The following is a 14,947-nucleotide window of genomic DNA, read 5'->3' as shown; positions in this document are numbered from 1 at the left end:
CTTGTTGTGACCAGAGGTGAACGTCTCTATTTTCAACTCTGGGCCGGCTTGAGAGTCTTGGCGCCGCATGTGACGCCGCATTGTGGATATGAGTTGTTAGCTCTGTGACTGCCGCTTCGATGTCCTCCGGGCTATTTAGTGGGGGGCTGGGATTGGTGCAGTTGTCCAACCAGGTTTGATATTTGCCAATATCAGTGGCTTTATATATAAGCTTCTTGCGGGCAGACTTCCTCATGGGTGCAGCAAATATAGAGATGGCTATGGCGCTGTGATCAGACAGGAGGTCCTCTACTTCTCTGACTTGGATTCTGCCAGTATCCAAACCACGAGTTATCGCGATGTCCAGGACGTCTGGCACCTTATATGGGTCTGTAGGCCAGTATGTAGGTGCGCCTGTACTGTGGCAGTCGAGGTTTCTTAACCGGGTTTGCCTGAACAGCGCGTAGCCTTTAGGGTTATTTGTTCTGGAGCCCCACCAGGTGTGCTTGGCGTTGAAGTCTCCACCTATTAGAAACCTTGTGCCTAGGCTGTCCATTAGCGTCCCGAATTCTTCGTCCCTAGCATTGTGCTTGGGGGGGCAGTAGGCAGCGGCTATTGTGACGTCTCCCAGCGTGGTACTCACTCTTATTTTTGCGCATTGGATCCACTCCTCCAGAGTTGGGGGCAGGATCTCATAGCTTATGTTGCTGCGAATTAGAATGGCAGCTCCGCCGCGGGCTCTCCCGTTGGGGTGATTGGCTGAGATCAGGTCGTAGCCTCGTAGGCAGAAGTAAGATCTTTCAGAGAAATGGGTTTCAGATATGAGGAGAATTTCGGTATTGTTGGTCTTGCAGTAAAGCTCAACCTCAGGCCTGTTTTTGCACAGGCCGTTAGCATTCCAGATCGTGATCTCTAAACCTTCTTGCATAATGTGGAGCAAACAGTTTCCAGCATCTGTGTCATTTGACCTAGTATTTTATCCATCATTTTTTCAAACATGACCTCTAGCCTTGTCACTATCGCATTAAGTTGATTGTCCGGCTGTGAATCCGGGCAGGGAGCTTGATTTGCCTCGTAGGTGCTCTTTGCAGCCTTAGCAAAACTAATGTTTGCATTCACTTTGCTGCAGTTTAGTGGTAGTCCATCTCTTGGAGCTGTCTGTCTGTTTGCCGTTAAGAGGCTCTTTGCCTTCTTATAAGCTGGGCATCCTTTGTATGAGGCCACATGGGGACCCTGGCAGTGCAGGCAGAAGGCCGGGTCACTGCTCTTCTTTGAGCATTCCGACGTGGAGTGTCCGCCTCCACATTTCACACATCTATGTTCCAGGTGACAGTATCTTTGAGTGTGTCCGTATCCTTGGCAGCGATAGCATTGGGGGACATCGTTAAACTTCAGTGGAGGCTCGACTGTAACCACAGAGCAGCAAAGCCTTTTGATTTTGTATGCGTCTTTGTTATTTTTCGCCGGCTCGAGATTTACGAAGAATATGTTTAGGGGTTTTTTTGTGCTTTTTTGTGTGAGGTTATAAAGGTCTCTTACTTCGTGCCCGTAGTTGCTTAAACCTTCCTTGATCTCGACCAGCTCAGTAGAGTGGTGCAGGCCTTTGACCACTATCCGGTAGGCTCTTTCGTCTCTGGGCTGAAAGGTCTGATACCGTTTGTTGTTTTCATTGAGAAATGCCTTGAGTGCAGTGAAGCTAGCTTTATCTGGCGTCATTACTCTAATGTTGTTGTTTTTAGTGGCTTTATATGTAAATTCTACTGCTTTGCCAAGGGCGCCAGTTATGGCATTGGTAAGCGCTTTGATATTGGTCACGTCTGGAATAAAAATTGGTGGTGGCCTGATCGTCTTAGGTTCTTTAGCAGGCTCCTTATTTGGTTGGCCCTTAGCTAGTCCTATGACTTCAGTGGAGTCATCGCTGGCCGAAGATTCTTCGTCGTCTTCATCTGTAGAGAGTGAAGCAAATCTGTTACTTGTTAGATTTTCTCTAGCAGCTTTGCTGGTGCTTGGTCCGTCAGGTAGGTGTACGCGGGAAGGCTGTTTGCGCTGTTTGCGGACGGGCTTCCTCCTTATTTCTCCAGGTTCACTAGTGCAACTCGAATTCTCAGAGTCAGGGTTGCTAGTTCTGATGTTGGTCTTCTTCCTCTTGGTGCTGCTAGTTTTGATGAGCTGTGTAGCACGTGGCTCGGCTTGCCAGTCCATCTTGTCCATCTGGTTGGTGAGGGGTACGGGGGAGCGGGAGCAAACAAGCTGCCCGTCTGGCGAGCGTAAGCAGCGAGTGCTAGTCTGTGTTATTGTTTGGTTTTGTATTCTAATTGTCGTGTGTGTGTTGAAATAACGCGCACAAGCATGTAAGCGTGTGCGTGTGTAAGTATTAGTGCGCCGTTATTTGCGCACGGCACGCAAGCTGAAAGAGCGCAGTAACGGTTGCAGCGACCAATCAGAGCGCAGCTGGCCTGAAAATTTCGCCGCAACTAACTGTTGTTTATGTTGCTTGTGTATTTGGAATGCTTCGCAGCGGTCCGCAGGCACGTCTTTACTCAACGAGTGTTCGATCGCGACTCAAAACCTATTCATGGTGAGCAGTGTGTGCTCATCACATTATACGCTGAAAGCGTATAATTTTAAGTTTGTCATATACTCGTTATTTGAGTTAGATATCGTTATTTGTTATGTTGTATAACATTTGGCTTACGATATTAAGAAAAAAAGATAATTGTGAAACTTTCAAGCCAAGATGTGTTGTTAGTAATAATTTTATTGTTACTACATCGTGTAAACAAATGGGTTTCCTTTTATCGTAAAATTTAACAATTGCATCCAGTGGAAATTCGATTCATACAGATGTATGGACGATTAGTACGCTGGAAAAAAAGTTTCTAAAATTTTTGTAATTATTTTAAATATTTGTCATAAATGAAACTTTAACATTTTACATACTATTTAATATAGTATGTGACTTGTTTTACTTAATATATTTTTATCGCATAATTATGTTTGCAAGTTATGCATGCATAATTTATACATATAAATAAATTATCAAGTTTGTCATCAAAATTAAAGTGTTTATTCCATTATGGTATTAAGCAATGTGTGATAAAATATATATTAAGTAAGTGTACATATAAAGATATTTTTGAACGAATTGTATATATTTTCATATAGATATAATATGTGGTGAATCTTAAAAAATGTGAAACGTAAATTAACGAACATGAAATGCTATGTAACAATGGCCATATTCGTTTATATTTAACATTAATATCTATAGTATATTTTTTATTCAAAAATATATTAAGTTGTAATGTAAATACATTTTGTAAATATGTATGTTATTTTGTACATACAAATTATAAAAACATTATTCTGGTTGATCCTGCCAGTAGTTATATGCTTGTCTCAAAGATTAAGCCATGCATGTCTAAGTACACACGAATTAACAGTGAAACCGCAAAAGGCTCATTATATCAGTTATGGTTCCTTAGATCGTTAACAGTTACTTGGATAACTGTGGTAATTCTAGAGCTAATACATGCAATTAAAACACGGACCTTTTGGAACGTGTGCTTTTATTAGGCTAAAACCAAGCGATCGCAAGATCGTTTTATTGGTTGAACTCTAGATAACATGCAGATCGTATGGTCTTGTACCGACGACAGATCTTTCAAATGTCTGCCCTATCAACTTTTGATGGTAGTATCTAGGACTACCATGGTTGCAACGGGTAACGGGGAATCAGGGTTCGATTCCGGAGAGGGAGCCTGAGAAACGGCTACCACATCTAAGGAAGGCAGCAGGCGCGTAAATTACCCACTCCCAGCTCGGGGAGGTAGTGACGAAAAATAACAATACAGGACTCATATCCGAGGCCCTGTAATTGGAATGAGTACACTTTAAATCCTTTAACAAGGACCTATTGGAGGGCAAGTCTGGTGCCAGCAGCCGCGGTAATTCCAGCTCCAATAGCGTATATTAAAGTTGTTGCGGTTAAAACGTTCGTAGTTGAACTTGTGCTTCATACGGGTAGTACAACTTACAATTGTAGTTAGTACTATACCTTTATGTATGTAAGCGTATTACCGGTGGAGTTCTTATATTTAATTAAATACTTGTATTTTTTTATATATTCCTCCTATTTAAAAACCTGCATTAGTGCTCTTCATCGAGTGTTATTGTGGGCCGGTACAATTACTTTGAACAAATTAGAGTGCTTAAAGCAGGCTTCAAATGCCTGAATATTCTGTGCATGGGATAATGAAATAAGACCTCTGTTCTGCTTTCATTGGTTTTCAGATCAAGAGGTAATGATTAATAGAAGCAGTTTGGGGGCATTAGTATTACGACGCGAGAGGTGAAATTCTTGGACCGTCGTAAGACTAACTTAAGCGAAAGCATTTGCCAAAGATGTTTTCATTAATCAAGAACGAAAGTTAGAGGTTCGAAGGCGATCAGATACCGCCCTAGTTCTAACCATAAACGATGCCAGCTAGCAATTGGGTGTAGCTACTTTTATGGCTCTCTCAGTCGCTTCCCGGGAAACCAAAGCTTTTGGGCTCCGGGGGAAGTATGGTTGCAAAGCTGAAACTTAAAGGAATTGACGGAAGGGCACCACCAGGAGTGGAGCCTGCGGCTTAATTTGACTCAACACGGGAAAACTTACCAGGTCCGAACATAAGTGTGTAAGACAGATTGATAGCTCTTTCTCGAATCTATGGGTGGTGGTGCATGGCCGTTCTTAGTTCGTGGAGTGATTTGTCTGGTTAATTCCGATAACGAACGAGACTCAAATATATTAAATAGATATCTTCAGGATTATGGTGTTGAAGCTTATATAGCCTTCATTCATAGTGGCAGTAAAATGTTTATTGTGTTTGAATGTGTTTATATAAGTGGAGCCGTACCTGTTGGTTTGTCCCATTATAAGGACACTAGCTTCTTAAATGGACAAATTGCGTCTAGCAATAATGAGATTGAGCAATAACAGGTCTGTGATGCCCTTAGATGTCCTGGGCTGCACGCGCGCTACAATGAAAGTATCAACGTGTATTTCCTAGACCGAGAGGTCCGGGTAAACCGCTGAACCACTTTCATGCTTGGGATTGTGAACTGAAACTGTTCACATGAACTTGGAATTCCCAGTAAGTGTGAGTCATTAACTCGCATTGATTACGTCCCTGCCCTTTGTACACACCGCCCGTCGCTACTACCGATTGAATTATTTAGTGAGGTCTCCGGACGTGATCACTGTGACGCCTTGTGTGTTGCGGTTGTTTCGCAAAAGTTGACCGAACTTGATTATTTAGAGGAAGTAAAAGTCGTAACAAGGTTTCCGTAGGTGAACCTGCGGAAGGATCATTATTGTATAATGTTCATTTCCGTTAATAAAAACAATTTTATATATAGAAATATATAAAATTTTTCTGAATATAAATGAATAATCATTTAAAAACATATACACATACTTATTCCCAATTAATATATATTTATATAATATCTGTCATTTTCAATTTGGGATTTGTCTGTGTTTATGCGTTTTAATGATGAAAAACTTGCGTGTATATGTACCATAATATACATGCGTTGCACAGATGTATTGTTCATTATTATATGCGCATACATTATATAAACGCAACAACCTAAATTTTATGTGTTGTACCTGTTTTCAGGTTAATGCTTTGCATATTTCTATAAAAATATTTTATTCTTCTATCTATATAAAAATTTTATTCATACCATATTTTTAAAGTATATGTAAAACTAAGACATTTCGCAACACAATTTAGGTATAAACAATTTTATTGAAGGAATTGATATATGCCAGTAAAATGGTGTATTTTTAATTTCTTTCAATAAAAACATTTGTGACGTAATGAAATAAACCAATATAAATTATCACTCTAAGCGGTGGATCACTCGGCTCATGGGTCGATGAAGAACGCAGCAAACTGTGCGTCATCGTGTGAACTGCAGGACACATGAACATCGACATTTTGAACGCATATCGCAGTCCATGCTGTTTTGTACTTTAATTAATTTTATAGTGCTGCTTGGACTACATATGGTTGAGGGTTGTAAGACTTTGCTAATTAAGTTGTTTAAAATTTTTCGAAGTTTTAAGCATATGGTATATTATTGGATAGATTATGTGTGTCCCTGATATGCATAAATTTATTCATAATATTAATATATATATGGATGTACTACTCATTGTATATTTTGTATGAGAAAACTGAAGAATTATATTTTCTTTTTTCAAATCAAATAATACTGAGGAATGTCTAGCATAAAAGAAAAATATATTTTTCCTTAATCTAGAATTGCCTCTTATTAATGATGTGTGATAAAAGAATTGTTGTAAAATTTATGGAACTTCAGAACAAAAGTATTATCCATTATATTGAACAATAAATAATGTTCAATTAACATTGTTTTATACAACCTCAACTCATATGGGACTACCCCCTGAATTTAAGCATATTAATTAGGGGAGGAAAAGAAACTAACAAGGATTTTCTTAGTAGCGGCGAGCGAAAAGAAATCAGTTCAGCACTAAGTCACTTTGTCTATATGGCAAATGTGAGATGCAGTGTACGGAACATCAACATTCTAGTATGAGAAGTTAACGATTTAAGTCCTTCTTAAATGAGGCCATTTACCCATAGAGGGTGCCAGGCCCGTATAACGTTAATGATTACTAGATGGTGTTTCCAAAGAGTCGTGTTGCTTGATAGTGCAGCACTAAGTGGGTGGTAAACTCCATCTAAAACTAAATATAACCATGAGACCGATAGTAAACAAGTACCGTGAGGGAAAGTTGAAAAGAACTCTGAATAGAGAGTTAAATAGTACGTGAAACTGCTTAGAGGTTAAGCCCGATGAACCTGAATATCCGTTATGGAAAATTCATCATTAGAATTGTAATATTTTAAACAATATTATAATAATAGTGTGCATTTTTTCCATATAAGGACATTGTAATCTATTAGCATAAATATTTATCATAAAATTATGTCTGATTGCTTATTTGAATTATATGCTTGGCATTTTAACATAAAATAAAAGATATAAATTTGATAAAGTGCTGATAGATTTATATGATTACAGTGCGTTAATTTTTCGGAATTATATAATGGCATAATTATCATTGATATTTGTGTTTATTATATGCATTTGTATGATTAACAATGCGAAAGATTCAGGATACCTTCGGGACCCGTCTTGAAACACGGACCAAGGAGTCTAACATATGTGCAAGTTATTGGGATATAAACCTAATAGCGTAATTAACTTGACTATTAATGGGATTAGTTTTTTAACTATTTATAGTTAATTAACGCAATCCCGGGGCGCTCTATATAGTTATGTATAATAATATTTATATTATTTATGCCTCTAACTGGAACGTACCTTGAGCATATATGCTGTGACCCGAAAGATGGTGAACTATACTTGATCAGGTTGAAGTCAGGGGAAACCCTGATGGAAGACCGAAACAGTTCTGACGTGCAAATCGATTGTCAGAATTGAGTATAGGGGCGAAAGACCAATCGAACCATCTAGTAGCTGGTTCCTTCCGAAGTTTCCCTCAGGATAGCTGGTGCATTTAACTGTTGTATAAAATAATCTTATCTGGTAAAGCGAATGATTAGAGGCCTTAGGGTCGAAACGATCTTAACCTATTCTCAAACTTTAAATGGGTAAGAACCTTAACTTTCTTGATATGAAGTTTAAGGTTATGATATAATGTGCCCAGTGGGCCACTTTTGGTAAGCAGAACTGGCGCTGTGGGATGAACCAAACGTAATGTTACGGTGCCCAAATTAACAACTCATACAGAAACCATGAAAGGCGTTGGTTGCTTAAAACAGCAGGACGGTGATCATGGAAGTCGAAATCCGCTAAGGAGTGTGTAACAACTCACCTGCCGAAGCAACTAGCCCTTAAAATGGATGGCGCTTAAGTTGTATACCTATACATTACCGCTAAAGTAGATGGTTTATATTACTTGTAATATAAATTTTGAAACTTTAGTGAGTAGGAAGGTACAATGGTGTGCATAGAAGTGTTTGGCGTAAGCCTGCATGGAGCCGCTATTGGTACAGATCTTGGTGGTAGTAGCAAATAATCGAATGAGACCTTGGAGGACTGAAGTGGAGAAGGGTTTCGTGTGAACAGTGGTTGATCACGAGTTAGTCGGTCCTAAGTTCAAGGCGAAAGCCGAAAATTTTCAAGTAAAGAAAAATCTAAATATATTTGTCATCTAACCGATTTTTATACACTTGAATAATTTTGAACGAAAGGGAATACGGTTCCAATTCCGTAACCTGTTGAGTATCCGTTTGTTATTAAATATGGGCCTCGTGCTCATCCTGGCAACAGGAACGACCATAAAGAAGCCGTCGAGAGGTATCGGAAGAGTTTTCTTTTCTGTTTTATAGCCGTACTACCATGGAAGTCTTTCGCAGAGAGATATGGTAGATGGGCTAGAAGAGCATGACATATACTGTTGTGTCGATATTTTCTCCTCGGACCTTGAAAATTTATGGTGGGGACACGCAAACTTCTCAACAGGCCGTACCAATATCCGCAGCTGGTCTCCAAGGTGAAGAGTCTCTAGTCGATAGAATAATGTAGGTAAGGGAAGTCGGCAAATTAGATCCGTAACTTCGGGATAAGGATTGGCTCTGAAGATTGAGATAGTCGGGCTTGATTGGGAAACAATAACATGGTTTATGTGCTCGTTCTGGGTAAATAAAGTTTCTATCATTTATGGTAGTTTCTTGTTCCCCGGATAGTTTAGTTACGTAGCCAATTGTGGAACTTTCTTGCTAAAATTTTTAAGAATACTAGTTGGGCTACCAATTAGTTCTTTTAAATTATAACGATTATCAATTAACAATCAATTCAGAACTGGCACGGACTTGGGGAATCCGACTGTCTAATTAAAACAAAGCATTGTGATGGCCCTAGCGGGTGTTGACACAATGTGATTTCTGCCCAGTGCTCTGAATGTCAAAGTGAAGAAATTCAAGTAAGCGCGGGTCAACGGCGGGAGTAACTATGACTCTCTTAAGGTAGCCAAATGCCTCGTCATCTAATTAGTGACGCGCATGAATGGATTAACGAGATTCCTACTGTCCCTATCTACTATCTAGCGAAACCACAGCCAAGGGAACGGGCTTGGAATAATTAGCGGGGAAAGAAGACCCTTTTGAGCTTGACTCTAATCTGGCAGTGTAAGGAGACATAAGAGGTGTAGAATAAGTGGGAGATATTAGACTTCGGTTTGGTATCGACAATGAAATACCACTACTCTTATTGTTTCCTTACTTACTTGATTAAATGGAACGTGTATCATTTCCTAGCCATTATACGGATATAATTATTATGTCTTATGGTATTGGGTTTTGATGCAAGCTTCTTGATCAAAGTATCACGAGTTTGTTATATAATCGCAAACAAATTCTTTAATGAGAGAATGCATTTATGTATTATTGATTTAAAAATTTGGTATAACTCCAATTACTCAGGTATGATCCAATTCAAGGACATTGCCAGGTAGGGAGTTTGACTGGGGCGGTACATCTCTCAAATAATAACGGAGGTGTCCCAAGGCCAGCTCAGTGCGGACAGAAACCACACATAGAGCAAAAGGGCAAATGCTGACTTGATCTCGGTGTTCAGTACACACAGGGACAGCAAAAGCTCGGCCTATCGATCCTTTTGGTTTAAAGAGTTTTTAACAAGAGGTGTCAGAAAAGTTACCATAGGGATAACTGGCTTGTGGCGGCCAAGCGTTCATAGCGACGTCGCTTTTTGATCCTTCGATGTCGGCTCTTCCTATCATTGTGAAGCAAAATTCACCAAGCGTTGGATTGTTCACCCATGCAAGGGAACGTGAGCTGGGTTTAGACCGTCGTGAGACAGGTTAGTTTTACCCTACTAATGACAAAACGTTGTTGCGACAGCATTCCTGCGTAGTACGAGAGGAACCGCAGGTACGGACCAATGGCACAATACTTGTTCGAGCGAACAGTGGTATGACGCTACGTCCGTTGGATTATGCCTGAACGCCTCTAAGGTCGTATCCGTGCTGGACTGCAATGATAAATAAGGGGCAATTTGCATTGTATGGCTTCTAAACCATTAAAAGTTTTTAATTTGTTTTATTAACGACAATGGATGTGATGCCAATGTTATTTATAACATAGTAAATTGGGAGGATCTTCGATCACCTGATGCCGCGCTAGTTATATTTTAAAACATTATTTAATACAATGTCAAAGCCTAGAATCAATTGTAAACGACTTTTGTAACAGGCAAGGTGTTGTAAGTGGTTGAGCAGCTGCCATACTGCGATCCACTGAAGCTTATCCTTTGCTTGATGATTCGAAAAAAAGTAACACTAGACGAACATAATTCGTATAATTGGGTTATACATTCGCTTAAAATATATTATCAATTTATAATTGTTATATATTTATTGATGTTTGTATGCCTACTCTACGAAATTTGTTCATCTACGTTGCTTTCAATTAAATTTTATATGTAGCATAGAACAATATATATATATTCAATACTTAAAACAATATTGATATATATATTTATGAAAATATGGAATTTGACGGATGGAATATATAAAAATATATATACACAATATCTATATTGAAACTTCAATAATTATTGAGGAGAGCATATAACAAAGAATAATATGTATATATATACAATACTTAAAGCCGTATTGATATATATGTATTTATATATACATGAAATTTTGGAATTGACGGATGGAATATATAAAATATATATACACGCATACCTGAATTAAAACTTCAATTATTATTGAGGAGAGTATATAGAATAGAATAATATTTATATATACAATGAACACTTAAGGCAATATTGATATATATATATATATATATATATATATGAAATTATGGAATTGACGGATGGGAATATATAGTATATATATATATATATATACATAGCTAATTAAGACTTCAATTATTACTTAGGAGAGCGTATAACATACAACAATATTTATATACACAATATACTTAAGGCAATATTGATATATATATATATATATATATGTGAAATTATGGAATTGACGGATGGAATATATAAAAATTTATATAAACAATACCTATATTAAAACGTCAATAATTATTGAAGAGGGGAGCATATAACGTAGAACAATATTTACAACTATACAATATTTTGAAATTTTTGGATGAACAAAAATATATAAAATTGTTACCAGTATTAAAACTTCAATTATTTTTTAGGAAAGCATAGAACAATATATATATATATATTGCATTATATGTTATATATATATATATATTATATATATATATATATATATATATATATATAACATATAATGCAATATTGAAATATATACATACACATACAAGAAAATATGGAATTGACGGATGGAAATCATCAAATACAGAAGAAACAGAATACTTACATTTTTTTATTCCTATTCTTATTAGCCTCTTCTAAAACATATTTAAATTTTATATGATACGTGATACAGAAATTTTGCTTGGATGTGAAGAAATGTATATCTTAATATTAATAATACAAAAATTGAAGACTATTCTGTAACATACATAATTAAATTGTAACTTAAACAACATTAAACTGTATATATAATAATAATAATATAACAATTTGACATTTCGAAAATACATTGGAAAATAATTGTGACTATGAAATTTTTATATATTGTATATTGATATATGATTATTAATATACAAATAAAATTATAAATGACATTAATCTTTATATATTATATATAACCTTTAACAACTTATATAAAATTATATTGAATTGTTATAAAAATAGTACATGAAAACGTTAAAATGAATAAAAGCATTTGGAAAAAATATCGCCATTATAGATGATGTGTCAAAAAACCTATATAGGGAGTGGTGTCGCGCAAGGCATGTCATATGAAAAATTTTAAGTACGGTAAATTCGTATGACTGTGGAGTGTTGCCTTGCCGGCATGTCAATTATGTTTATATAAGAAGAATAATGAAGTTATAAAAGTGTATTATTAAATTAGTACATGAAGACATTAAGGTGAACGGTAGCATTTGGCAAAAATATCGCCATTATAGATGATGTGTCAAAAAACCTATATAGGGAGTGGTGTCGCGCAAGGCATGTCATATGAAAAACTTTAAATACGGTAAATTCATATGACTGTGGAGTGTTGACTTGCCGGCATAAGTCAATTATGTTTATATAAGAATGTCATATGAAAAATTTTAAATACGGTAAATTCATATGACTGTGGAGTGTTGACTTGCCGGCATAAGTCAATTATGTTTATATAAGAATGTCATATGAAAAACTTTAAATACGGTAAATTCATATGACTGTGGAGTGTTGACTTGCCGGCATAAGTCAATTATGTTTATATAAGAAGAATAATGAAGTTATAAAAGTGTATTATTAAATTAGTACACGAAGACATTAAGGTGAATGGTAGCATTTGGAAAAAATATCGCCATTATAGATGATGTGTCAAAAAACCTATATAGGGAGTGGTGTCGCGCAAGGCATGTCATATGAAAAATTTTAAATACGGTAAATTCGTATGACTGTGGAGTGTTGCCTTGCCGGCATGTCAATTATGTTTATATAAGAAGAATAATGAAGTTATAAAAGTGTATTATTAAATTAGTACACGAAGACATTAAGGTGAATGGTAGCATTTGGAAAAAATATCGCCATTATAGATGATGTGTCAAAAAACCTATATAGGGAGTGGTGTCGCGCAAGGCATGTCATATGAAAAATTTTAAATACGGTAAATTCGTATGACTGTGGAGTGTTGCCTTGCCGGCATGTCAATTATGTTTATATAAGAAGAATAATGAAGTTATAAAAGTGTATTATTAAATTAGTACATGAAGACATTAAGGTGAATGGTAGCATTTGGAAAAAATATCGCCATTATAGATGATGTGTCAAAAAACCTATATAGGGAGTGGTGTCGCGCAAGGCATGTCATATGAAAAACTTTAAATACGGTAAATTCATATGACTGTGGAGTGTTGACTTGCCGGCATAAGTCAATTATGTTTATATAAGAATGTCATATGAAAAATTTTAAATACGGTAAATTCATATGACTGTGAAGTGTTGACTTGCCGGCATAAGTCAATTATGTTTATATAAGAATGTCATATGAAAAACTTTAAATACGGTAAATTCATATGACTGTGGAGTGTTGACTTGCCGGCATAAGTCAATTATGTTTATATAAGAAGAATAATGAAGTTATAAAAGTGTATTATTAAATCAGTACACGAAGACATTAAGGTGAATGGTAGCATTTGGAAAAAATATCGCCATTATAGATGATGTGTCAAAAAACCTATATAGGGAGTGGTGTCGCGCAAGGCATGTCATATGAAAAATTTTAAATACGGTAAATTCGTATGACTGTGGAGTGTTGCCTTGCCGGCATGTCAATTATGTTTATATAAGAAGAATAATGAAGTTATAAAAGTGTATTATTAAATTAGTACATGAAGACATTAAGGTGAATGGTAGCATTTGGAAAAAATATCGCCATTATAGAAGATGTGTCAAAAAACCTATATATGGAGTGGTGTCGCGCAAGGCATGTCATATGAAAAATTTTAAGTACGGTAAATTCATATGACTGTGGAGTGTTGCCTTGCCGGCATAAGTCAATTATGTTTATATAAGAATGTCATATGAAAAATTTTAAATACGGTAAATTCATATGACTGTGGAGTGTTGACTTGCCGGCATAAGTCAATTATGTTTATATAAGAATGTCATATGAAAAACTTTAAATACGGTAAATTCATATGACTGTGGAGTGTTGACTTGCCGGCATGAGTCAATTATGTTTATATAAGAAGAATAATGAAGTTATAAAAGTGTATTATTAAATTAGTACACGAAGACATTAAGGTGAATGGTAGCATTTGGAAAAAATATCGCCATTATAGATGATGTGTCAAAAAACCTATATAGGGAGTGGTGTCGCGCAAGGCATGTCATATGAAAAACTTTAAATACGGTAAATTCATATGACTGTGGAGTGTTGACTTGCCGGCATAAGTCAATTATGTTTATATAAGAATGTCATATGAAAAATTTTAAATACGGTAAATTCATATGACTGTGGAGTGTTGACTTGCCGGCATAAGTCAATTATGTTTATATAAGAATGTCATATGAAAAACTTTAAATACGGTAAATTCATATGACTGTGGAGTGTTGACTTGCCGGCATAAGTCAATTATGTTTATATAAGAAGAATAATGAAGTTATAAAAGTGTATTATTAAATCAGTACACGAAGACATTAAGGTGAATGGTAGCATTTGGAAAAAATATCGCCATTATAGATGATGTGTCAAAAAACCTATATAGGGAGTGGTGTCGCGCAAGGCATGTCATATGAAAAACTTTAAATACGGTAAATTCATATGACTGTGGAGTGTTGACTTGCCGGCATAAGTCAATTATGTTTATATAAGAATGTCATATGAAAAATTTTAAATACGGTAAATTCATATGACTGTGGAGTGTTGACTTGCCGGCATAAGTCAATTATGTTTATATAAGAATGTCATATGAAAAACTTTAAATACGGTAAATTCATATGACTGTGGAGTGTTGACTTGCCGGCATAAGTCAATTATGTTTATATAAGAAGAATAATGAAGTTATAAAAGTGTATTATTAAATCAGTACACGAAGACATTAAGGTGAATGGTAGCATTTGGAAAAAATATCGCCATTATAGATGATGTGTCAAAAAACCTATATAGGGAGTGGTGTCGCGCAAGGCATGTCATATGAAAAATTTTAAATACGGTAAATTCGTATGACTGTGGAGTGTTGCCTTGCCGGCATGTCAATTATGTTTATATAAGAAGAATAATGAAGTTATAAAAGTGTAT

General features: G+C 36.1%; 3 non-coding genes across 3 annotated transcripts; all 3 read left to right on the top strand.

Annotated features, from left to right (window-relative positions):
* Positions 1-3,342: 3,342 nt before the first annotated feature.
* Positions 3,343-5,337, top strand: LOC116650217 (small subunit ribosomal RNA). Its single transcript, XR_004303198.1, has one exon. It is a non-coding gene; the product is annotated as a small subunit ribosomal RNA (ribosomal RNA).
* A 535-nt stretch (positions 5,338-5,872) lies between these two features.
* On the top strand, positions 5,873-6,051 carry LOC116650215 (5.8S ribosomal RNA). The gene has a single exon (XR_004303196.1). It is a non-coding gene; the product is annotated as a 5.8S ribosomal RNA (ribosomal RNA).
* A 363-nt stretch (positions 6,052-6,414) lies between these two features.
* LOC138911730 (large subunit ribosomal RNA) lies at positions 6,415-10,372 on the top strand. Its single transcript, XR_011417389.1, has one exon. It is a non-coding gene; the product is annotated as a large subunit ribosomal RNA (ribosomal RNA).
* The last annotated feature ends 4,575 nt before the right edge of the window (positions 10,373-14,947 follow it).

Source organism: Drosophila virilis, unplaced genomic scaffold, assembly GCF_030788295.1.
Source record: "Drosophila virilis strain 15010-1051.87 unplaced genomic scaffold, Dvir_AGI_RSII-ME tig00002292, whole genome shotgun sequence".
In the NCBI taxonomy this organism is placed as follows: Eukaryota; Metazoa; Arthropoda; class Insecta; order Diptera; family Drosophilidae; genus Drosophila; species Drosophila virilis.
The sequence above is the reverse complement of the archived record's forward strand: the minus strand, read 5'-3'. Positions and strand labels throughout refer to the sequence as shown.